This window comes from Nerophis ophidion, linkage group LG18 (assembly GCF_033978795.1).
Source record: "Nerophis ophidion isolate RoL-2023_Sa linkage group LG18, RoL_Noph_v1.0, whole genome shotgun sequence".
NCBI lineage: Eukaryota > Metazoa > Chordata > Actinopteri > Syngnathiformes > Syngnathidae > Nerophis > Nerophis ophidion.
In genome coordinates, this window is record NC_084628.1 from 6906880 (window position 1) to 6931759 (window position 24880).

Sequence of the window (24880 nt, forward strand, 5' to 3'; positions counted from 1 at the left end):
TTTGATGTCATCTGTGATATTTCTGCCTACATAAATGTTAGTTCATCGGTATAGGAATATACTGGAGAGCGGGAACTTTTGTGGCAGATTTTTTAACAACATGCTCTGATTAATAGTCCTCAATTACATAACGTTTATCAGGCAGAATATCACACATTATTGATAAACTGAGAAGGTTAAGACATGTTCATGCAGCAAAACAAATATGATTAACTTGTACAATATGTAATGTACAGAAAATCAGAAACATTAATTCAGGTAGAGATATCTCCTTTTACATTATTAAACATATTTGGCAATCAAGCCATGATTGTAACAGGCCACATTTTGTGTTATTAATGCATGGATCTAGTATCTAAACATCCACTAAATGCAAAGGCTTCTACAGCAGTAATACATATTCTGTATTCCTACAAAATACAAAATCTGACAAGATACCAACCCACTGCAAATAACTTTTTAAATTATCATTAAAAGTGTGTTTACATCCTTTTTGTGTTGAGGTGTTTAAAAAATGTGATTAAAGCAAACTAATTGTACAGTCATGGTAATAAATATTATCTGTCTAGGGCACACTTATGAATGGCGAAAAATCCGTGATTAATTTGGAATTAACTCTGAACAAACCGCAATTAACCCCAATAAATATTTATATAAATATTTAACCGAAGTATATATACATACATATATATCATTCTATCAATCAAAGTTTACTTATATAGCTCTAAATCACGAGTGTCTCAAAGGGCTGCGCAAGCCACAACGACATCCTCAGCTCAGATCCCACATAAGGGCAAGAAAAAAACTCAACCCAATGGGATGACAATGAGAAACCTTGGAAGAGCAGGTCGTGCGATGGACGTCGAGTCCATCCATCCATTGACTACCGCTTGTCCCATTCGGGGTCGCGGAGGGTGCTGAAACCTATCTCAGCTGCATTCGGGCGGAAGGCGGCGTACACCCTGGACAAGTCGCCACCTGCGATGAGGTGGCGACTTGTCCACAATGGACAGGACGTCGAGTGGATCTAGCATAATTTTGTGAGAGTCCAGTCCATAGTGGGGCCAGCAGGAGATCCTCTTGAGTGGAGACATAAAAGTATATGGTATATATGTTTGTGTGTACATATACATATATGTATTTTTGGTCTTGTCAGAATAAAGAGGTGCTGTTTGCTGATAAAATCCTATAACTGAAGGTGCTGCAAGCCAGAGGCTAACTAGCTAAAACGCTTCAAATTGATTGTCTCGCATCCCTAAGCTAGACAGAAAGACAGAGTTTGGACACTTTTAAAGATCACACAAAATGATCGTCAAGACAAGGTGACACAGCTCTGACCGGTGTAAGGTACGAAAATTGTGGAAATAACCCGAGTGAAGTGTCGTCACGAGATGTCAAAATGGTCGTTCCCGCCTTTACAGGAAATATCATCAAAATGGTAGCCCCCGATGTCTTCAAGCGGCATGCAAAATGAATGAATGAAGCATTTGTATGCCAAAGACATGGTTCACACACAGAGGCATATTTGGCACAATGTAAACATTTGTAAACTGAAAAGAATGCAAACAGAGGTGTTTGTAAATCGACGTTGCCATATTTCCTTTTGGTTATTCCCCGTCTTCGGTTATCCTCTCTCAACTAGTAGTAAATTAGTAATACGCTACCTTGCTAACAAACAAAATTAAACAAAACTAAGGCAATTGCATGATTGCATTACTTTTCTAAGAAATATTTATTTTTCCTTTTTTTGACATATAAGTCATGATGGACGGTTAGGGTTAGGGACAACTTGAAGCGTCTTCTTCAGGCTAATGATCAGGACATCTACGCAACCCAAACCCTAACCAACTTGAAGCGTCTTCTGCAGGCTAATCATCAGGAGATCTACGCAACCCTACACCTAACCAACTTAATGTGTCTTCTGCAGTCTAATCATCAGGACATCTACGCAACACAAACCCCAACCAACTTAAGCGTCTTCTGCAGTCTAATCATCAGGACATCTACGCAACCCTAAACCTAATCCTAACCAACTTGAAGCGTCTTCTGCAGGCTAATCATTAGGACATCTACGCAACCCTAACCTAATCAACTTTAAGCGTCTTCTGCAGGCTGATCATCAGGAGATCTACGCAACCCTAACCAACTTGAAGCATCTTCTGTAGTCTAATCATCAGGACATCTACGCAACCCTAAACCTAACCAACTTGAAGCGTCTTCTGCAGGCTAATCATTAGGACATCTACGCAACCCTAACCTAATCAACTTTAAGCGTCTTCTGCAGGCTGATCATCAGGAGATCTACGCAACCCTAACCAACTTGAAGCATCTTCTGTAGTCTAATCATCAGGACATCTACGCAACCCTAAACCTAACCCTAACCAACTTAAGCGTCTTCTGCTGGCTAATCATCAGGACATCTACGCAACCCTAACCCTAACCAACTTAAACGTCTTCAGCAGGCTAATCATCAGTACATTTACGCAACCCTAAACTTAACCCTAACCAACCTAATGTGTCTTCAGTAGTCTAATCATCAGGACATTTACGCAACCCTAAACTTAACCCTAACCAACCTAATGTGTCTTCAGTAGTCTAATCATCAGGACATCTACGCAACCCAAACCCCAACCAACTTAAGAGTCTTCTGCAGGCTAATCATCAGGACATCTACGCAACCCTAAACCTAACCCTAACCAACTTAATGTGTCTTCTGCAGTCTAATCATCAGGACATCTACGCAACACAAACCCCAACCAACTTAAGCGTCTTCTGCAGGTTAATCATCAGGACATCTACGCAACCCTAAACCTAACCCTAACCAACTTGAAGCGTCTTCTGCAGGCTAATCATCAGGACATCTACGCAACCCTAACCTAGTCAACTTTAAGCGTCTTCTGCAGGCTGATCATCAGGACATCTACGCAACCCTAACCTAATCAACTTTAAGCGTCTTCTGCAGCTTATTAGTGATTCCCAAAGCCCAAAAAAAGTCTGCGGGCTATAGAGCGTTTTCATTTCGGGCTCCAGTACTCTGGAATGCCCTCCCGGTAAAAGTTCGAGATGCCATCTTCTGCAGTCTAATCATCAGGACATCTACGCAACCCTAAACCTAACCCTAACCAACTTAATGTGTCTTCTGCAGTCTAATCATCAGGACATCTACGCAACACAAACCCCAACCAAATTAAGCGTCTTCTGCAGTCTAATCATCAGGACATCTACGCAACCCTAAACCTAACCCTAACCAACTTAATGTGTCTTCTGCAGTCTAATCATCAGGACATCTACGCAACACAAACCCCAACCAAATTAAGCGTCTTCTGCAGTCTAATCATCAGGACATCTGCGCAACCCTAAACCTAACCCTAACCAACTGGAAGTGTCTTCTGCAGTCTACTCATCAGGACATCTACGCAACCCTAAACCTAACTAACTTGAAGCGTCTTCTGCAGGCTAATCATCAGGACATCTACGCAACCCTAACCTAATCAACTTTAAGCGTCTTCTGCAGGCTGATCACCAGGACATCTACGCAACCCTAACCTAATCAACTTTAAGCGTCTTCTGCAGACTAATCATCAGGACATCTCGCAACAGTAAGTAGGCCTAAAATAATATTTTCAAAAGACTCATACTGTACTGAATTACTGCTACTATTAAAGACAGTAGAGAAAGAGCAATACTGCTTACTCTACCACTACTTTTGTTGTACACATAAGTGAGCTTCATGTGACCATTTTAGTCATGTATAATTCAACATTTGAAAAATATGCTAAATTTAAAGGTTTAGTGGGAAATGTACTTATTGAAATATTGTTGAGACTTTAGTTTTTGAGATGCGCTGCAAAAACATTTATTAAAATAGCTTTCAAGACAACTTGAAAGATGCCTTGTGCGCAATACTAAAATGTGAGGAATTTTGTCGACTAAAACCCATTTTCGTCTAAAGACAATGACTAAAACTAAATTAAAAAACAGCTGTGCAAATTAAAACTTGTTCTGACCTACAGTTGTGTTCAAAATAATAGCAGTCCCACATCACTAGCAAGATAAATCACTGTTTTTGTTAGAATTTCAACTTTTACACTGCAAGTACGTTTCTAGAAGGTTTGGTAAAGGTATATAAAACCAACAGACCCAACAGGCATGACATGCATGCTGCCTATTCTGTGAAACTGAATCATATACTGAAAGGGGCGTGTTCAAAAAAATAGCAGTGCTGAGTTCAATTAGTGAGGGCATTGATTATGTGAAAAAAAAAAAAAGGTGTTAAACAGGTGGCCCTTATTTAAGGATCAAGGCAACTGACACTGCTTATGCTGGCTGTGCATTAATCCTTAAAAACAGAGTAAAATGGGTCGTTCAAGACACTGTTCCGAAGAAGAGCGTTCTTTGATTAATAAATTAATAAAAGAGGGGAAAACCTATAAAGAAGTGCAGACAATGATAGGCTGTTCAGCTAAAATGATATCAAACGCTTAAAAATGGCAGCCAAAACCAGAAAGGCTAGGAAGAAAAATAAAAATTACTATTCAAATGAATCGGAGAATAACCAAAATGGCAAAGGCTCAGCCAATGATCAGCTCCAGGAGGATCGAAGAAGATCTAAGACTACCTGTGAGTACTGTAACAATCAGACAGCGTCTATGTGAAGCCAAGCTTCCAACAAGAAGCACCCGCAAAGTGCCATTGTTGAAAAAAAGACGTGTGCTGAAGTGGTTACAATTTGCCAAAGAACACATTGACTGGCCTAAAAAGAAATGGCGAAATATTTTGTGGACTGATGAGAGTAAGATTGTTCTTTTTAGGTTTAAGGGCCACAGACAGTTTGTCAGACGTCCTGCAAACACTGAATTCAAGCCCCAGTACACAGTGAAGACGGTGAAGCATGGTGGTGCAAGCATCATATGGGGATATTTCTCCTACTGTGGCGTTGGTCCTAGTTATCGCATACCAGGGATCATAGATCAGTTTGAGTACATCAGAATACTGGAAGAAGTCATGTTGCCGTATGCTAAAGAGGAAATGCCCTTGAAATGGGTGTTCAACAAGACAATGACCCCAAACACAACAGCAAGCGAGCAAAATCATGGTTTCAGACAAACAGAATTCATGGAATGGAGTGGCCAGCACAATCCCCGGATCTTTTTCCCATTGAAAATTTATAGGCTGACATAAAAAATGCTGTTCATGAGGCAAAGCCAAGAAATGCAGAGGATTTGTGGAACATAGTACAATTTTCCTGGGCTGCAATACCTGACAGGTGCCAGAAGTTGGTGGACTCCTTGTGCCACAGATGTGAAGCAGTTATCAGTGGTTATGCAACTAAATATTAGTTAATGATTCTCAAAAAAGTTGAATATGCAAGTCTTTCTTAGTTTATACAGTAAATTTGAGGTTTGTAAAGAAATATGTCAGCACTGCTATTTTTTTGTTTTATATTTATTGACTTTCTGTAAAATATTATCAAATTCAATTACTTTTTTCTTATTGTATGGCTTTGAAATAGAATGTGCAGTGTCCCCAATGCATTTGTGTTCATTAAAATACAATTTATTTGAAGAATTTTGAGGTTTACTCACCTTTTTAAACACACTGCTATTATTATGAACATAACTGTATATCGGTCGGTGGACTTGATAAAAAAGCGCTAAAAGCTACAACCTGGCTGTACGAGAAAAGACGCAGTCAAAGTAGATACACGTAAATAAGACTGCTCACAAAACAGCGCATCCTGAAGAGACAAAAAGAGACTTGAAGGATGATCTGTGAAACCTACTCCATGGAAGATTTGGACCAAAGAACCACTATCACAATGTTTTAAATGTTTTAAAGAAAATCATAATATTACCTCTTTAAATGAAGATCATTCTAACAATGACAGCCTGCACACATTTAACTACTAGGGCTGGGCGATACGGCCTTTTTTTAACATCTCGATATTTTTAGGCCATATCTCAATACACGATATATATCTCGATATTTTCAGGCCATATCTCAATACACGATATATATCTCGATATTTTGCCTTAACCTTGAATGAACACTTGATGCATATAATCACAGCAGTATGATGATTCTATGTGTCTAAATTAAAACATTCTTCTTTATACTGCATTAATAATACTGAAACCCACTACTACCGACCACGCAGTCTGATAGTTTATATATCAATGAGGAAATATTAACATTGCAACACATGCCAATACGGCCGGTTTAGTTTACTAAATCACAATTTTAAATTTCCCGCGGAGTTTCCTGTTGAAAACGTTGCGGAATGATGACGCGTGTTTGTGACGTTATTGGTTGAAGGGGACATTTTAGCTCAGCACAACACACAGCTAAAAGTCGTCTCTTTTCATCGCATAATTACACAGTATTTTGGACGTCTGTGTTGCTGAGTCTTTTGAAATTTGTTCAATTAATAATGGAAAAGTCAAAGTAGAAAGGTGGAGGTGAGAAGCTTTTAGTCTTTAGCCACACAAACACACGGTGTTTCTTTGTTTAAAATTCCCAGAGGTGAAGCTTTACCATGGATCAGAGCGGTCAAGCGAACATAGATCTCGACTACATGTCGACCGGCAGTTTTCGGTGAGAAAAGGGTGGAAATAAGTTGCCTCTTACCGGAGATCAGCGGAGCCAGCCTCCTCCTGCAGCTGCGTGACTTCCCTCCGAGACTGGCGTCAACACACCCGTGGACACACGCCTCCGATTATCAGGTACTATTTAACGCACTAAAACACTAGCAACACAATAGAAAGATAAGGGATTTAACAGAATTATCCTAATAAAGGTGTCTAAAAACATCTGAATCGCTCCCAATGCATTTGCCTTTTTTTTTTCGAGTCCTTCGCTATCAATTTCCTCATCCACGAATCTTTCATCCTCGCTCAAATTAATGGGAAAATTGTCACTCTCTCGGTGCGAATAGCTCATGCTGCTGGAGGCTCACATTAAAAACAATGTGAGGATGTGAGGAGCCCACAACCCGTGACGTCACTCGCACAGTCTGCTACTTTCGGTAAAGGCAAGGCTTTTTTATTAGTGACCAAAAGTTGCGAACATTATCGTCGAGGTTCTCTACTAAATCCTTTCAGCAAAAATATGGCAATATCGCGAAATGATCAAGTATGACACATAGAATGGACCTGCTATCCCCGTTTAAATAAGAAAATCTCATTTCTGTAGGCCGTTAAACTTTCATGCAGAGAAGGAAATCACAACTAAGTCAATTGACCAAAACTGTATTTATTAAAGTTATTAGCAGGTGACTTTTCAAATGATGCTACATATTAGCAGTAATGTTACTTTTGGTAGCAACGCTTGTGCCCCACACTTGACAAATTAAAGTTGTCTATTCAACATCTTCCCGCTTGAAGCAGAAAAACCACCACCAGACGATCAACCCCCTGCTGTTTTTCTTGGGAATTAATTCTTCCTTCATTTGTTACCAGTTCCGCACCTTCATTCTCTCGTATTACCACTCGCACGGCTTCGCTAGCATCACAGCTGATGTTACCCATGCTGCTACCTCTCTGCTCCGCGAAGGCGTATACGTATGTCGTGACAGTATGTGACATGTGTAAGTTTGTGCGCTTGCAGTTTGTGAGAAGGAGACAAAAGAAGGAGTGGGAAGAGCCTGTAGTGTAATACCCGCAGCTAAAAGCAACTGTGTGAGAAGGTATACTCGAATATCACAATATAGTCATTTTCTATATCGCACAGAGAAAAACCTGCGATATATCGCGAATATCGATATACCGCCCAGCCCTAGTAACTACCTTGAAATAAGTTGACAGAAAGTGACGTAGTCCTTGCCCATGCTTAGTCAGATTGTCGTCATCTGGTACTGATCATTTACTAATAGGTACACTTCACCTATTTTGGTAGCCATCACAATATTTGTCAATACCAAACAACTGCTTGGAGGAATTTGGGTTCTCGTTGGCAACATAGACGACCAAGCCTGTGCTCCAAAATTGCTTGCGCTAGAGAAAACTGTTTACAGCGAGACGTGCTTGACTCCTGTCCAAGCGAATTGAAAGAACAGCAGAGCAACATGCCGCCTGCTATAACCACCTCATCAACCAGCGTGGAGGAAGATGAGAGTGGACGCAGGTAATGTGCCTGCACCTATTTTGTCTCTAAATGAAAAGAGCTGCCTGCTCGGGGGGGTCGAGGAGTGTGGCTGGCGGGGAGCGGCGCCTGCTGCGCCAGGGAGGAAATTCTCAGGGCGATCGATGGAGAGGATTAGAGCGGGCTTTGGCGGGGGGTTTTGGATCTGAGCAGTATTCTCCATAGGGGGGTCTCCCGAGAGATTTGGGGAGGGCCAGGAGGGGTAAAGTGGAGAGAGGGCGAAGCTGGAACTGTCAGGAAGCTGAGGAGGTGGTTAGCCTTGCTGGGAAGAAGAGTGCAGACAAGGTCCCATTGGACGTCACTCTGGCCCTCACACTAAAAGCACATCACTGAAGGAGTTATGGAACAGAAAAAGTAAATACAATTACAATTAATCACGCTAAAAACAATAATTATTTTGCTATGAGGTCATTGTTGATAATTACGTATGGAAACAATTGAGGCAAAATGGAATACACTACTTGGCAGCAACGAGCAGAGGCGCTGTTCATTCTGTCTCAACTACTGTAATTTGCAATTTAAAGGGGTCCTATTATGCAAAACTAACTTTTCTTACCTATTGGTACCTGTTTTTGTGTATTTGGGATCTGCATAAGTCCCGAAAGTTTTCAAATCCAACTTGTCGTCTGTCTATCTGTGTTGGCCCTGCAATGAGGTGGCAGGTGGCGACTTGTCCAGGGTGTACACCGCCTTACGCCCGATTGTAGCGGAGATAGGCGCCAGCGCCCCCCGCAACCCCAAAAGGGAATAAACGGTAGAAAATGGATGGATGGATGGAATACCCCCTGACCCCACCACATCCCACCTCCCCGGATGGTTAATAATCAAATGTAAATAATCAAACGTATATACTTGTTCTTATGCTTTCTGAGCTCACAATGTTCACCGCGCGCTGTACATATCCAACCAAGTCACACCTACACTGTTACAATGTTCATTTCTCAGATGATATAATTGTTGATGACTGAAGTGCCGATAGCAACCAAACCTAACTCCCGGATCGTAAATAATGAAAATAATAAAATAAAATACCATGAATTAATTAACGTGGACCCCGACTTAATCATGTTGAAAAAGCATTTAGTGGTCGATTGTATGGAATATGTACTGTACTGTGCAATCTGCTAATAAAAGTTTCAATCAATTAATCAATCAATCAATAATTCTTCCAAATAAGCTGTTTGGATTTTGCCCCCATTTGTGACATTTTACAATTGATGTCAGCGAATATTGCCACAGGTAGATGTTTACTCGAAGATCTTTGTGCGAGCCCGTCATTGTAATCCGACTTTGTAGTGACTAGGGGTGTGGGAAAAAAATCCAATCAAATATGAATCGCCATTCTCACGTTGTGCGATTCAGAATCTATTCTCATCATGATTTTAAAAAAAAAAATTTTTTTTTTTTTTTTTAATCAATCCAACTAAACAATACACAACAATACCATAATGCAATCCAATTCCAAAACCAAACCTGACCCAGCAACACTCAGAACTGCAATAAACAGAGCAATTGAAAGGAGACAGAAACACGACACAGAACAAACCAAAAGTATTGAAACAAAAATTGAAATTATCAACAGCAGTATCAATATTAGTTATAATTTCAGCATAGCAGTGATTAAAAGTCCCTCATTGACATTGTCATTAGACATTTATAAAAATAAAAAAATAAAAGAACAATAGTGTCACAGTGGCTTACACTTGCATCGCATCTCATAAACTTGACAACACACCGTGTCCAATGTTTTAAGAAAGATAAAATAAGTCATATTTTGGGTTTGTTTAATAGTTAAAACAAATTTACATTATTGCAATCAGTTGATAAAACATTGTCCTTTACAATTATAAAAGCTTTTTTTTAAAAATATACTATTCTGCTAGCATGTCAGCAGACTGGGGTAGATCCTGCTGAAATCCAATGTATTGATTGAATACAAAATCGTTTTAAATCGGAAAAATATCGTTTTGACATCGAGAATCGCGTTGAATCGAAAAAAAAAATCGATATATAATCGAATCGCGACCCAAGAATCGATATTGAATCAAATCGTGGGACACCCAAAGATTCGCAGCCCTAGTAGTCCCTAAGTTGTGGGGCAAACGCGCTCATACATGCATATGCATCCTCCGTTGTTGCCATTGCTAATACAAACTAGCGTATAGTTCTAACTTATATCTATCAGTAGACTCCACATGGAAGCGCTAAAAACTACAAATTGGCTGACGGGGTGGATATGCCGTTGCAGGGGGCGTGGCCTGGAAGAGGATTTCGGTACATACTGTAAAAACGGCGCATCCTGAAGAGACGGTCAGAAAGCGGCTCAAAGACGGTCTGTAAAAAAATCTATGCAAAATTTTGACAAAAAAACCATAACATGTTATGAAGACCACAAGAAAGTGTTTTAAACGTAGAAAAAAAAATACCATAATATATCCCTTTTAAAGAACACTGCAAAAACTAAACCAAAAATCAAGGGGAAAATGTTAAAGCTTCCCTAATAAGATAAAAGTTTTTTACAATGTTAAACCACTTTGCTTACTTAAAGAAATATCTGAGCTATATTACGCTTGAAAAGAGCAAACTTGTCTACATACACAACAAAAGACAATCTGACTTGTCAAAATATCACTGACTGGCAAAAACGACTGTGAATCTTTGGGCACGATTCGATTCCGTATAAAGTCTTGATTCAAACAGATTCTCGATTCAAAATCAATCATTTTTAATAACGTTGGATGCCAGATCTAGGATTAACTACATTCTTCCATAACATAGCCACACAGCTCTGATAAATGTTTATATTACTTAAAAGAAAACTGGTTTTGTTTAACAAAATGCTACCCAAACATTTAATTAAGTCACATACAAATAAGGCAACACGTATCCACTTCTTTTTTCCAAAGTAAATCTGTGCTTCTTTTAAAAAAATATTTTTTTTTATCAATTAAGTTACAAATACGAATCGCGATTCAATCAAAAACATTTTTTTTAAACCGTATTGGCAATTTCCTTACATTTCGCAAATATTACCGGGATTACAGGCCAATTTCTTCTTTTATGTGATTATGTAACTAAGCTCGAGCTTGTTTATTTTAGATGCAGACAGTAGTCATTTGTTTAACTTCTTTATTTATACAAGCAGTGTTCCTCAAGGTTTGATTTTAGGTTCTCTCTTTTTCATCCTTTGGGCCATTCAACTGGTGGCACGGAAGTTCAATTAAAAAAACTTGTAAGACATTCACATTTTTGCAACAGATTCTTAAAACCCTAGAGTGCCATCATCATAGGATGATGTCTGACTGGCATTTTTGCAGGAGGTCCTATTAAAACAGCATAGCGCTCCTGTAACTCTGACAAAATAGACAGACCAAAATCAAATTTTTACTGTAGAGGATTCTGAAGCTATTGAATCTACAAAACTACAAAACAAGACTTATAGTGAAGGATAAAGTCCATCCTCGCAGTCCTTGGCATTCTAGAAATGTGGACCGCAAAACAAATTAGCTGCGTATCAAGTGGTATGCCTTTTTTTTTTCTTACAAAAAAGCCACATAAAAAGCACAGATAAACACTGTGCTAATGCTAGCCAGCTGGTCTTGCAACCACTGATGCCAGGGATTGTAGGATTTTAAATATCTCATTGGTAAATCAATGATAGTTTCACAGATTCTAATATATAGTTTAAACACCAAAAAATAACTGATGCATCCTTGTTTGTGATTTATTTTACTTGAAAGTATGTTAAATTACAACATTATTTTGCTTTGACTTGAATATTGTGCAAAATTGTCATACGATGTATCAAAAAATTTAAGGATTTTTGCTTTAAATTAAAGGACATTATATTCACTGACCCAAAAATCACACACTATGTTGGTAAAATAAATGAGGTGTCAAAAGCTTAACCCGGGGGCCTTCTTTGCCCACGGCCATTTTTCATCGGCCCCTTAACATTTTCTAAAAAGTAAATTAACTCACTATTAATGAAGTATATTAGGTATAACACTAACAACTACAGTGCAACCTTAATTTGCAAAACACAATCTGCATTCTTTTCTATTTACTAACTTTTAGATTGAGCCAAAAATTGCTTTTGTGTGAACTAGGGCTGGGCGATATTGGCTTTTATTAATATTGCGATACTTTTATGCCGTATCGCGATATACGATATACATCCCAATATTTTTATTTCGCTTTGAATGAACACTTGATGCATATAATCACAGCAGTATGATGATTCTATGTGTCTACATTAAAACATTCTTCTTTATACTGCATTAATATATGGTACTTTTAAACTTTCATGCAGAGAGGGAAACCACAACTAAGTCAATTGACCAAAAAGGTATTTATTAAATACTCTTCATTCTCTCACGGGTGACTTTTTAAATGAAATAAATTAGTTGTGCTGCTACCTTTTGTAGTAACACTTCTCCTGCATCAATCAATCAATGTTTACTTGTATAGCCCTGAATCACTAGTGTCTCAAAGGGCTGCACAAACCACAACACAAACCACTACGACATCCTCGGCAGGCCATAAGGGCAAGGAAAACTCACACCCAGTGGGACGTCGGTGACAATGATGACTATGAGAACCTTGGAGAGGACGAAAGCAAGGATGTCGAGCGGGTCTAACATGATACTGTGAAAGTTAAATCCATAATGGATCCAACACAGTCGCGAGAGTCCCGTTCACTGCGGAGCCAGCAGGAAAACATCCCAAGCGGAGGCGGATAAGCAGCGCAGAAATGTCCCCAGCCGATACACAGGCGAGCAGTACATGGCCACCGGATCGGACCGGGAGAGTGGGACATAGGAGAAAAAGAAAAGAAGCGGCAGATCAACTGGTCTAAAAAGGGAGTCTATTTAAAGGCTAGAGTATACAAATGAGTTTTAAGGTGAGACTTAAATGCTTCTACTGAGGTGGCATCTCAAACTGTTACCGGGAGGGCATTCCAGAGTACTGGAGCCCGAAATGAAAACGCTCTATAGCCCGCAGACTTTTTTTGGGCTTTGGGAATCACTAATAAGCCGGAGTCCTTTGAACGCAGATTTCTTGCCGGGACATATGGTACAATACAATCGGCAAGATAGGATGGAACTAGACCGTGTAGTTTTTTATATGTAAGTAGTAAAACCTTAAAGTCACATCTTAAGTGCAATATGCAAAATGCATACTTTGCATATTGCTGTTGTCTGCTGAATATCTTCCCGCTTGAAGCCAAACCACCACCCGATGATGGACCCCCTGCTGTTTTTTTGGGCATTAATTGTTCTTCCTCCATTTGTGATCAGTTTTGCACCTTCTCTCTCTCTTGTAATATCACTCAACTCACTCCGCCTCGCTCTGCTTGCGTCACCTGCCTCAGCTAACGATAGCCACGCTGCTACCTCTCTGCTCAGCGAGAGCGCAAGACGCTACACGCACGACAGTATGTGACGTATGTAAGAAGGCGGGCTTGTTTTACATCTCTGTGCGAAGGAGAAACAAGGAGTGAGAAACGCCTGTAGTGTAATGCCCGCAGCTAAAATCAACTGCGTGAGAATATATACTCCAATATTACAATATAATAATTTTCTATATCGCACAGAGACAAACCCGCGATATATCGTTTGTATCAATATATCGCCCAGCCCTAGTGTGAACCATGTTTCGATGCATAGACGTTTCATTTATTCAATCATTTTGTGTGCCACTGGAAACCTTGGTGAGCAGGCATTTTGGGGATGTTACTTCCTGAGCAATACAATATAAACAGGTGCAGCCATTTTGGAGAGGCGGAGCCCCCTACGTCACATCCTGTTTATGCTTGTCCCTTTTGGGTTTGCTGGATTAGGGGAAGGTGGGGGCGGGGGGTTTGAGGGGGGCTGGAGCCTATCTCAGCTGCACACAGGGTACACCCTGGACAAGTCGCCACCTCATCACAGGACCAACACAGATAGACAACATTCACACTCAAATTCACACACTAGGGCCAATTTTAGTATTACCTTTAATATTATCTAATAATGCAACCAATATCATACAGCCTACAAAATGTATTGAAATTTAAATAATTATCAATTTAACTAGTAATATCTATCAAATTGTACATTATAGAAATGACAACAGATAGTAAGGTAAAACACCGGTAGCTCGCCAAAATTTTACCCTAAAAAAGTCATGCTGTAATAAAAAAAAGCACACATTTTACAGAAAATATATGGCAATGGCGGTGCCAGTTTTTTACCGCAAGTGCTACAGATTTTTTATATACAATCATTAAACGTGTAGGCCGGGGTGTCAAACTCAAATACAAAGTGGGCCAAAATTCTAAACTGAACCTTTTAATAGGGACCCAAACAAGTTTTGCATTGCATATTGAACAAGCAAGGCTTATAAAACTTTATAGTGACATGCAAAATCGAGGTTTGTTGGTAGCGGGGGTGTATATTGTAGTGTCCCGGAAGAGTTAGTGCTGCAAGGGGTTCTGGGTATGTTGTGTTACAGTGCGGATGTTCTCCCAAAATGTGTATGTCATTCTTGTTTGGTGTGGGTTCACAGTGTGGTGCATATTTGTAACAGTGTTAAAGTTGTTTATACGGCCACCCTCAGTGTGACCTGTATGACTGTCGACCAAGTATGCCTTGCATTCACTTTTTTGTGTGTGTAGATTCCGCATATATTACGTGACTGGGCTGGCACGCTGGTTGTATGGCGGAGAAGCGGACATGACAACAGGTTGTAGAGGACGCTAAAAGCAGTACCTTTAAGGCACGCCGCCGATATTGTTGTCCGAGTGGATATCGGAGAAATTCGGGAGAATGGTTGTCCCGGTAGATTTTCGTGGGGGGGGGGGCACTGAAATTCGGGAGTCTCCTGGGAAAATCGTGAGGGTTGGCAAGTATTAGAATTAGCGGTGAATGCACCGCCGCTGTATAATACCAGCGGGCCAGCTCTAATGTTAATTTAATATTGTCTCAAGGGGTAATTCGGCCCGCGGGCCAGAGTTTGACACCAATGGTGTAGGCAATTGTGTAATATGACAATGAGGTGAGTCCAAATATTATTCAGTTACAAGCAGCCCTCTGAGGGCAGTCTTAACTGCAATGTGGCCCTTAATGAAAACGAGTTTGACACCCCTGCTGTGTACATCGAGTCTCAATACAACAATGGCCAGGGAGCCGTAGTTCAGAACCTCCACTAAGCTGTTTTCCCATCTCATTAATAAAAGTAATTAACAAAATTTAAAACATGGATATTCGTCCCCTTAATGTTGCATCACTGAATGGTCCCCAAGCCAAAATCAGTTCAAACTTGAGTGCAAAACCTGCATCGGAGAATCTCCCTCTGTTGCTCACGATTGGTCAGGACTTTACGCCGGCTCACCGCTCTCCCTCTGGGGTGCACACGGTTGGATCTATGATTCATTTGACGATCAGGAACTAAAAAAGAAAAAAAAGCAGCAGAGAGTGAAAGAAGAAAAAAGCAAAGACCACTGGGAAATTATATGGAGGAGCAGCATGGTGGATGTGGAATTAAACGGCATAATTAATCAAGCACAAAAACAAGCACGTTGCTCATACATTTATTATGTGCATTTTTTCCACTTGAGGAGAGGTAATCAGCACGTGTGCATGTTGGCGCCCTGATGCATGTCACAGTGACCTCCAGCCCGTCTCGACCCAAAAAGTGGAACTGCTCAAAGCTTTCACGCGGTGGCCTCGCCGCCTGCAAACTAATCTCCGCGACAAGCAGACGCATGTTTTTGTCTCCCCATGTCCTTTAAATGAGGACGTCTTCAAAATTGGGTTCACAACTCAGGGGCTCTCTGCGTAGATGTTGCGCATTATGCAGCCTGCGCACTTGACCCACGGAGGGACGGTACTAACCACTTTAAATAAAGATACGGTGGATACGCCAGCGATACCGGCATAAAAGGGGGGCTTTGTACAGACATAATAGTAGCGCAGCAAAAATTAAAGCAGGCAAAAGTTCTCTCAACATTGCCGTGAAATCCCAATGATCAAAGTATTGATCGACAAACTCTTGACTGACAAACGATACTGATTGTCATGCAACCTTGTCAGAGATATTACTGCCTGACCTAATTTAAATGTAAATATCATTCCGCCTTTGCTTCTCTATGGAAGACAAAAGGTCATTTCTTGTTTTTTTTGTCTCATCATTGAAACCGCGCCCATTTGTCACTTCATATTAAATCTCTCTTTACCTATATCACAGGTGTGAAATTCAAGGCCCGGGGCAACATCTGGTGGACTGCCACATACTTTTAAAAGGGGTCATTATGAATTTTTTCTTGTTTGGGGTCTATATAACATGTAATGGTGGTTCTTTGGACAACATTTTCCATGGATAACGTTTTACAGACCATCTTTGAGCCGCTTTCTGACCGTCTCTTCAGAGTGGGCCATTTATACCTGCCAAAACCCTCCTCCAGGCCAAGCCCCCTTCGACTGCATGTCCAACACATCAGCCATGTTGTAGTTTTTAGCACTTCAACATGGAGTCTACTGACATATGCAACTTTATGCTATGGTGGAGGACTTTAGCATGCATGTGCATTCTCTGGCTTTTAACACTACGTGAGTTGTGTGGTCCTCTCTTACCCTCTGTTTTAAAATTTTGATTTCCATTTACTGTTTTGATTAGCTTCACCCTTAAAATCATATTTATTCTATATTGTTTTTATATAGGTTTTAAATGTATTTATTTTTTGTTTATATTCAGTCATTGGTGGAGCTCAGGATAGTATTTGAATGTTCTTGTTAATATAGTTGTGCAGCACTTTGGAAGTATTTTGTTGTTTAAATGTGCTATATAAAAAGAAGTGTATTGGATGTGCATGTAAGAGCCAGTCTGCCCCACAACAAGAGGATAGAGAAAAAGAAGAAACTTATTGACTACAACTTTGTACTATAACTGAATAAATATAGTTCTTCGGGAAAACCTCTACCATATATAAAGATATTCGCTGACGTAACCAAGGCAAAATCCATGAATGAAGATTCAAATTCCAAAGGACTCGATCGGTGCAAGTTTGGAAGAAGGCAAGATACCTTCTTCCAAACTTTTATGGACAGAATTTCGGTGACAAAGGGCAGCCTTGGCGGAGTCCAACCCTCACTGGAAACGGTTCCGACTTACTGCCGGCAATGTTGAAGACATGTAGTTCTTTGTTAAGGTTTAAGAAAACCTTGAAAGGTGAAATAATTGAAAATTATAAAGTATAGTAACAATTACTTTCATCCCATTGATTTTTTTTAACGTTGATGTTCCAGGCTATCTAATTTTCAGTGAAGGTATAAGATAAGCAAATATAAGCATTGGCCTCAGCCTATCCCTTTTTCTTTCTTTTTTGTGTGTGTATGTGTACGGTAATAAAGTTATTTCATTCATTCATTCATTGTTGTCTATCTGTGTTGGCCCTGTGATGAAGAGGCGACTTGTCCAGAGTGTACCCCGCCTTCTGCCCGAATGCAGCTCAGATAGGCTCCAGCACGCCCCCGCGACCCCGAAAGGGACAAGTGGTAGTAAATGGATGGATGGATGGAACTTTTACAGATTAAAGGTTGCCATTAATTAGGCTGACAATATTCTGAAATCCCAAAAAGAGGACACATATATATGCGTGCCGAGGTCGGGACTGGGTGAAAATTTGCCAATGATACTTGAACTTGCTTCATAAATAATATATTTATTTAAATAAAGCATTGTTTTCTCCTCTGTTGACACCAGTGTTGGCGCTATGAATTTTCAAAATGGGGTCCCACGGTAAATTTTTGGGATCCCACTTTTTTGTAAGAGTTTTGAAAAAAATGATAAACGTATGCGTAATCCTGTTACATCTGACATTTTATATTGTGTTTTGGAAAAAGTTTGACATAAACTTTAGTTAACTCATTTAAAAAAATAACAGAAAAAGAAAACTAATTTGTACTGTATTCAGTTATAAACATTCATTCACTTTCTTCTTTCCTTCATGGATCTAAAGTTTACCGCTGCTTGTAGTTTTTTCTATGTTTTTATTCAACAAGTTGTAGGTGTATTTATTTCAGTATAAAAGTGTAAAAAGTGTTTTGCTTCGGTCATAAAATGATGATAATGGTGTGCCAGGGCATACATTATTTTATATTTAACGCTTAAATCTCTGGAGTCTACATCAACTTCAGATCTATCCCTCATTTCAAAATGTTTTTTTTTTTATGTTGTTTTTTTGTTTGTTTTCCGCCCTTTTTTGTCAAACAAAACTATGTTCTTAATGGCCAACACACAAAATATGCAAAATATTCCACCAAAAATATTTTTCGAAGTGGAATATTTGATGTGAAGTAATTGGAACCTTGGATATGTCAATATTTCATGATAACATTGATTTTCATTCCATATTACGTTTTGAGCAATGACAGTTTGAAAGAAAAAAACAGCTTTGTTTCATTAGTCAAGATTGCAACTTTTTCAAAATTACATTTCACCTTCAAGCTTTTTTATTTCACCTTTGTTATCCATCCATCCATCCATTTTCTACCGCTTATTCCCTTTGGGGTCGCTCCTCCCTTACGAATGGTGCTGCATGCGCACACCTTCACAATTTTGTTTTGTTTTTAACCCCTTCTAAACCCTGAACGTTCATTGAAAATACATCCAACCCTAACTTAAAATGCCGTACATTTGAGGCATTTATGTAACTCCGCCCGGACAGCCCTGCAAAAGAGGACATGTCCGGGGAAAAGAGGACGAATGGTCAGTCGACCATCAATACCATGTGGGTGCTTTGGGGCGCCTATGGGTCACTGGCCTCAACATTGGCAATGTTCAATTCCAGGCTGAAAACATGGTTAATTGTGCATATGACGAATTAAAGTTTTTTATTCACACTATTTGATTGATCTTAATTTAATTATGATCATTTTTATGATTATTTTATGTTCGCGTCTGCCTTCTTGTAAATTTCTGCACAGCACTTTGAAGTGCCTTGTGTACGATTTGTGGTCTAGAACAGGGGTCAGGTACCTTTTTGGCTGAGAGAGCCATACAAGTCAAATATTTTAAAAAGTATTTCCATGAGAGCCATAGAATATTTTTTTAACACTGAATACAACCAAATGTGTGCATTTTTAAGTAAGACCAACATTTTTAGACTATAATAAGTCTCTTCTTGTTTTTAAAGGCCTACTGAAACCCACTACTACCGTCACCGGTTGTAGCGGACATGTTCTTCCAGCACCGCTCACGGCTATAACTCGTCTGCTTCAATCGCATAATTACACAGTATTCTGGACATCTGTGTTGCTGAATCTTTTGCAATTTGTTCAATTAATAATGGAGAAGTCAAAGTAGAAAGATGGAGGTGGGAAGCGATGTATTGCAGCTGCCTTTAGCCACACAAACACAGCCGGTGTTTCATTGTTTCAAATTCCCGAAGGTGAAGCTTTACTATGGAACAGAGCGGTCAAGCGAACATGGTTCCCGACCACAAGTCAACCGGCAGGTTTCGGTGAGAAAATTGTGGTAATAAGTCGGCTCTTACTGGAGATATGAGCGGAGCTTGCGTCTTCCTGCAGCTGCGGACTCTCTTGCCTCCTCCCACCGGAGACAATGGCGGTCACCACACCCGTGGCCAAACCCCTCCAACTTTCAGGTACGACTATATAATCTCACTAAAACACTAGTAACACAATAATCAGATAAGGGATTTTCCAGAATTATCCTTGTAAATGTGTCTAATAACATCTGAATCGCTCCCACTGCCGTCACCTTTTTTGTTTCTTTTCTAGTCCTTCACTCTCACCATCCTCATCCACAAATCTTTCATCCTCGCTCAAATTAATGGGGAAATCGTCACTTTCTCGGTCCGAATCGCTCTCGCAGCTGGTGGCCATGATTGTAAACAATATAAGGATGTGACGTCACGCGCACATCGTCTGCTACTTCCGGTAAAGGCAAGGCTTTTTTATAAATCAATGATGAAATCTTAACATTGCAACACATGCCAATACGGCCTTTTTAGTTTACTAAATTGCAATTTTAAATTTCCCGCGAAGCGTCGTGTTGAAAACGTCGCGGTATAATGACGCGTGCGTTTGACGTCACCGGTTGTAGCGGACATTTTTTTCCAGCCCGATCCAAGCTGTAAGTCGTCTGCTTTAATCGCATAATTACACAGTATTCTGGATATCTGTGTTGCTGAATCTTTTGCAATTTGTTCAATTAATAATGGAGAAGTCAAAGTAGAAAGATGGAGGTGGGAAGCGATGTATTGCAGCTGCCTTAGTAACACAAACACAGTCGGTGTTTCCTTGTTTAAGATTCCCGAAGGTGAAGCTTTACTATGGAACAGAGCGGTCAAGCGAACATGGTTCCCGACCACATGTCAACCGGCAGGTTTCGGTGAGAAAATTGTGGTAATAAGTCAGCTCTTACCGTAGACACGAGCGGAGCTTGCGTCCTCCTGCAGCTGCGGACTCTCTTACCTCCTCCCACTGGAGACACTGGCGGTCACCACACCCGTGGCCACACCCCTCCGACTTTCAGGTACGACTATATAATCTCACTAAAACACTAGTAACACAATAAACAGATAAGGGATTTTCCAGAATCATCCTAGTAAATGTGTCTAGTAACATCTGAATCGCTCTCACTGCCGTCGCCTTTTTTCTTTCTTTCTAGTCCTTCACTCTCACTATCATCTACAAATCTTTCATCCTCGCTCAAATTAATGGGGAAATCGGCGCTTTCTCGGTCCGAATCGCTCTCACTGCTGGTGGCCATGTTTGTAAATAATGTAAAGATGTGATGTCACTCGCACATCGTCTGCTACTTATGGTACAGGCAAGGCTTTTTTATTAGCCACCAAAAGTTGCGAACTTTATCGACGATGTCCTCTACTAAATCCTTTCAGCAAATATATGGCAATATCGCGATATGATCAAGTATGACACATAGAATGGACCTGCTACCCCCGTTTAAATAAGAAAATCTCATTTCAGTAGGCCTTTAGGTAACGCCACGGACGCCATCTTGGCTCTAAATAACATTCCCGGGCCCATTATGAGCATGAGGCATAAACACATGAAGCAAAGCAGCTCAATAACAGCTTGTTCCTGGAGCGTCGTCATCCATCGCCGTATCAATATGGAAATAGCACTACGGTCCTGGCATGAATCAACGAGGCTCTTAAAGGCCTACTGAAACCCACTACTACCCACCACACAGTCTGATAGTTTATGTATCAATGATGAAATATTAACATTGCAACACATGCCAATACGGCCTTTTTAGTTTACTAAATTGCATTTTTAAATTTCCCGCGAAGTGTCCTGTTGAAAACGTCGCGGAATGATGACGCGTGCGTTTGACGTCACCGGTTGTAGCGGACATTTTTTTCCAGCCCGATCTAAGCCATAAGTAGTCTGCTTTACTCGCATAATTACACAGTATTCTGGACATCTGTGTTGCTGAATCTTTTGCAATTTGTTCAATAAATAATGGAGAAGTCAAAGTAGAAAGATGGAGGTGGGAAGTGAAGTATTGCAGCTGCCTTAGTAACACAAACATAGCCGGTGTTTCATTGTTTAAAATTCCCGAAGGTGAAGCTTTACTCTGGAACAGAGCGGTCAAGCGAACATGGTTCCCGACCACATGTCAACCGGCAGGTTTCGGTGAGAAAATTGTGGTAATAAGTCAGCTCTTACCGTAGACACGAGCGGAGCTTGCGTCCTCCTGCAGCTGCGGACTCTCTTACCTCCTCCCACCGGAGACACTGGCGGTCACCACACCCGTGGCCACACCCCTCCGACTTTCAGGTACGACTATGTAATCTCACTAAAACATTAGTAACACAATAAACAGATACGGGATTTTCCAGAATTATCCTAGTAAATGTGTCTAATAACATCTGAATCGCTCTCACTGCCGTCGCCTTATTTCTTTCTTTCTAGTCCTTCACTCTCACTATCCTCATCTACAAATCTTTCATCCTCGCTCAAATTAATGGGGAAATCGTCGCTTTCTCGGTCCGAATCGCTCTCGCTGCTGGTGGCCATGATTGTAAACAATGTAAGGATGTGATGTCACGCGCACATCGTCTGCTACTTCTGGTACACGCAAGGCTTTTTTATTAGCCACCAAAAGTTGCGAACTTTATCGACGATGTCCTCTACTAAACCCTTTCAGCAAATATATGGCAATATCACGAAATGATCAATCAATCAATCAATCAATGTTTACTTATATAGCCCTAAATCACTAGTGTCTCAAAGGGCTGCACAAACCACTACCACATCCTCGGTAGGCCCACATAAGGGCAAGGAAAACTCACACCCAGTGGGACGTCGGTGACAATGATGACTATGAGAACCTTGGAGAGGAGGAAAGCAATGGATGTCGAGCGGGTTTAACATGATACCGTGAAAGTTCAATCCATAATGGATCCAACACAGTCGTAAGAGTCCAGTCCAAAGCGGATCCAACACAGCAGCGGGAGTCCCGTTCACAGCGGAGCCAGCAGGAAACCATCCCAAGCGGAGGCGGATCAGCAGCGCAGAGATGTCCCCAGCCGATACACAGGCGAGCAGTACATGGCCACCGGATCGGACCGGACCCCCTCCACAAGGGAGAGTGGGACATAGGAGAAAAAGAAAAGAAACGGCAGATCAACTGGTCTAAAAAGGGAGTCTATTTAAAAGCTAGAGTATACAAATGAGTTTTAAGGTGAGACTTAAATGCTTCTACTGAGGTGGCATCTCGAACTTTTACCGGGAGGGCATTCCAGAGTTCCGCGACGTTTTCAACAGGACACTTCGCGGGAAATTTAAAATTGCAATTTAGTAAACTAAAAAGGCCGTATTGGCATGTGTTGCAATGTTAATATTTCATCATTGATATATAAACTATCAGACTGCGTGGTGAGTAGTAGTGGGTTTCAGTAGGCCTTTAAGAGCCCTGTTGATTCATGTCAGGACCATGATCGCGAAATGATCAAGTATGACACATAGAATGGACCTGCTATCCCCGTTTAAATAAGAACATCTCATTTCAGTAGGCCTATAGGTAACGCCACGGACGCCATCTTGGCTCTAAATAAGAATCCCGGGCCCATTATGAGCATGAGGCATAAACACATGAAGCAAAGCAGCTCAATAACAGCTTGTTCCTGGAGCGTCGTCATCCATCGCCGTATCAATATGGAAATAGCACTATGGCCCTGACATGAATCAATGGGGCCCCTAAGGGGAGGCACCTGAAATCATCAATGAGACGGATAGGCCCGCGGACAGGCCGTATTGATAAGAGCATTTCCACCTGTAGAGGCCGGCCCGCATCAGAATTCAATAGCCGCCGCAGCTGCTGGCTCCCTCCAAGCCCCACAAAGACACGCTTGAGCGGGGATACGTGCCTCGACTCATCATGGCGGCGGTGCTGCTGCTTGCCTCTCTTCATGCTCCAACTGCCTCTTTCTATACGGGGCCTTAAGGCGGGGGGGGGGGGGGGGGGGGGGGGGGGCTCGGCAACAGTGACTTCAAATTAACTTCTTTTGTCTTTTATTCACTTTAAACCCCACCTTATAGCGAGTTGGGGAGGGGGGTCCGCCATGAAGCCAGAAAAGGGCCGAGTCTCCTCCGTCGTCTTCTTCACTCGCCTTCGTGTTGACGCGGGCGGGAGATAAAAAAAACAAAAAAAAACCCAACTTCCGCATCTCTGAGCTAATCAATTAGCTTCTGTTTGCCGCCAAGTGGCCTAAGGAGGAAATGAGGTACGGGACGAGGGCGACTCCTAGTGGCCAAAGGTTAAAATTACACCCTGTGGACACTTCATTAGGTACACGTGAAAAGTCTAAAGGCCTACTGAAAGCCACTACTATCGACCACGCAGTCTGATAGTTTATACATCAATGATGAAATATTAATATTGCAACACATGCCAATACGGCCTTTTTAGTATACTAAATTGCAATTTTAAATTTCCCGGGACTTTTTTCTTGAAAACGTCGTGTAATCCAGTCCAATCCACTTTATTTATATAGCACATTTAAACAACAATAACGTTTCCAAAGTGCTGCACAGCCATGTTAAAAACAATATTATGCTCCACCAATGACTGAACAAAACAAAAAATGAATAAAAATAAAACCAATAAAAACAATATAAAAACAAATATGATTAACAACTATTTTAAAGGGTAAAATCAATTAAAACAGTAAAATAGAAATCAAAGTGTATAAAAAACACAGAGGACAACAGAGAACAGAGGACCACACAACTCACGTAGTGTTAAAAGCCAAAGAATAAAAGTGGGTCTTAAGACGAGACTTAAAACACTCCACTGTGGAAGCAGTTTGAACATGGAGGGGCAGAGTGTTCCAGAGCTTAGGGCCGACCACAGAGAAGGCCCTGTCTCCCCTGGTCTTAAGTCTGGTCTTGGGCACCACGAGCTGGAACTGGCTCTCGGACCTCAGAGCGCGCGCAGGGATTTAAATTTGGATGAGGTCCGAGATATATTGAGGTGACGTAATGATGACGTCACGGGCTGTTAGGAAATATGAGCGCTGCACACACACACAGCTAAAAGTCGTCTGCTTTAACGGCATAATTACAAAGTATTTTGGAGATCTGTGTTGCTGAATCTTTTGCAATTTGTTCAATTTATATCGGAGAAGTAAAAGTAGAACAATGGAGTTGGGACAAACGGTAAAAAATGGATGGATGGATTTAATTTGCATTGACATCCATCATCA

At 40.8% G+C, this 24880-nt stretch overlaps 1 long non-coding RNA gene across 2 annotated transcripts in view; it reads right to left on the reverse strand.

Annotated features, from left to right (window-relative positions):
• Positions 1-23800, reverse strand: part of LOC133537346 (uncharacterized) — a 56092-nt gene extending 32292 nt beyond the window's left edge. Inside the window, exons 1-2 of one of the 2 annotated variants that reach the window (XR_009802668.1) lie at positions 23708-23800; positions 15455-15569 (exon numbers count right to left, since the gene is read on the reverse strand). This is a non-coding gene — a long non-coding RNA (uncharacterized LOC133537346). Of the gene's footprint in view, positions 1-15454; positions 15570-23448; positions 23608-23707 lie in introns of those variants that run through there. The other variant, XR_009802669.1, reaches the window with a different exon arrangement.
• Between the last annotated feature and the right edge of the window lie 1080 nt (positions 23801-24880).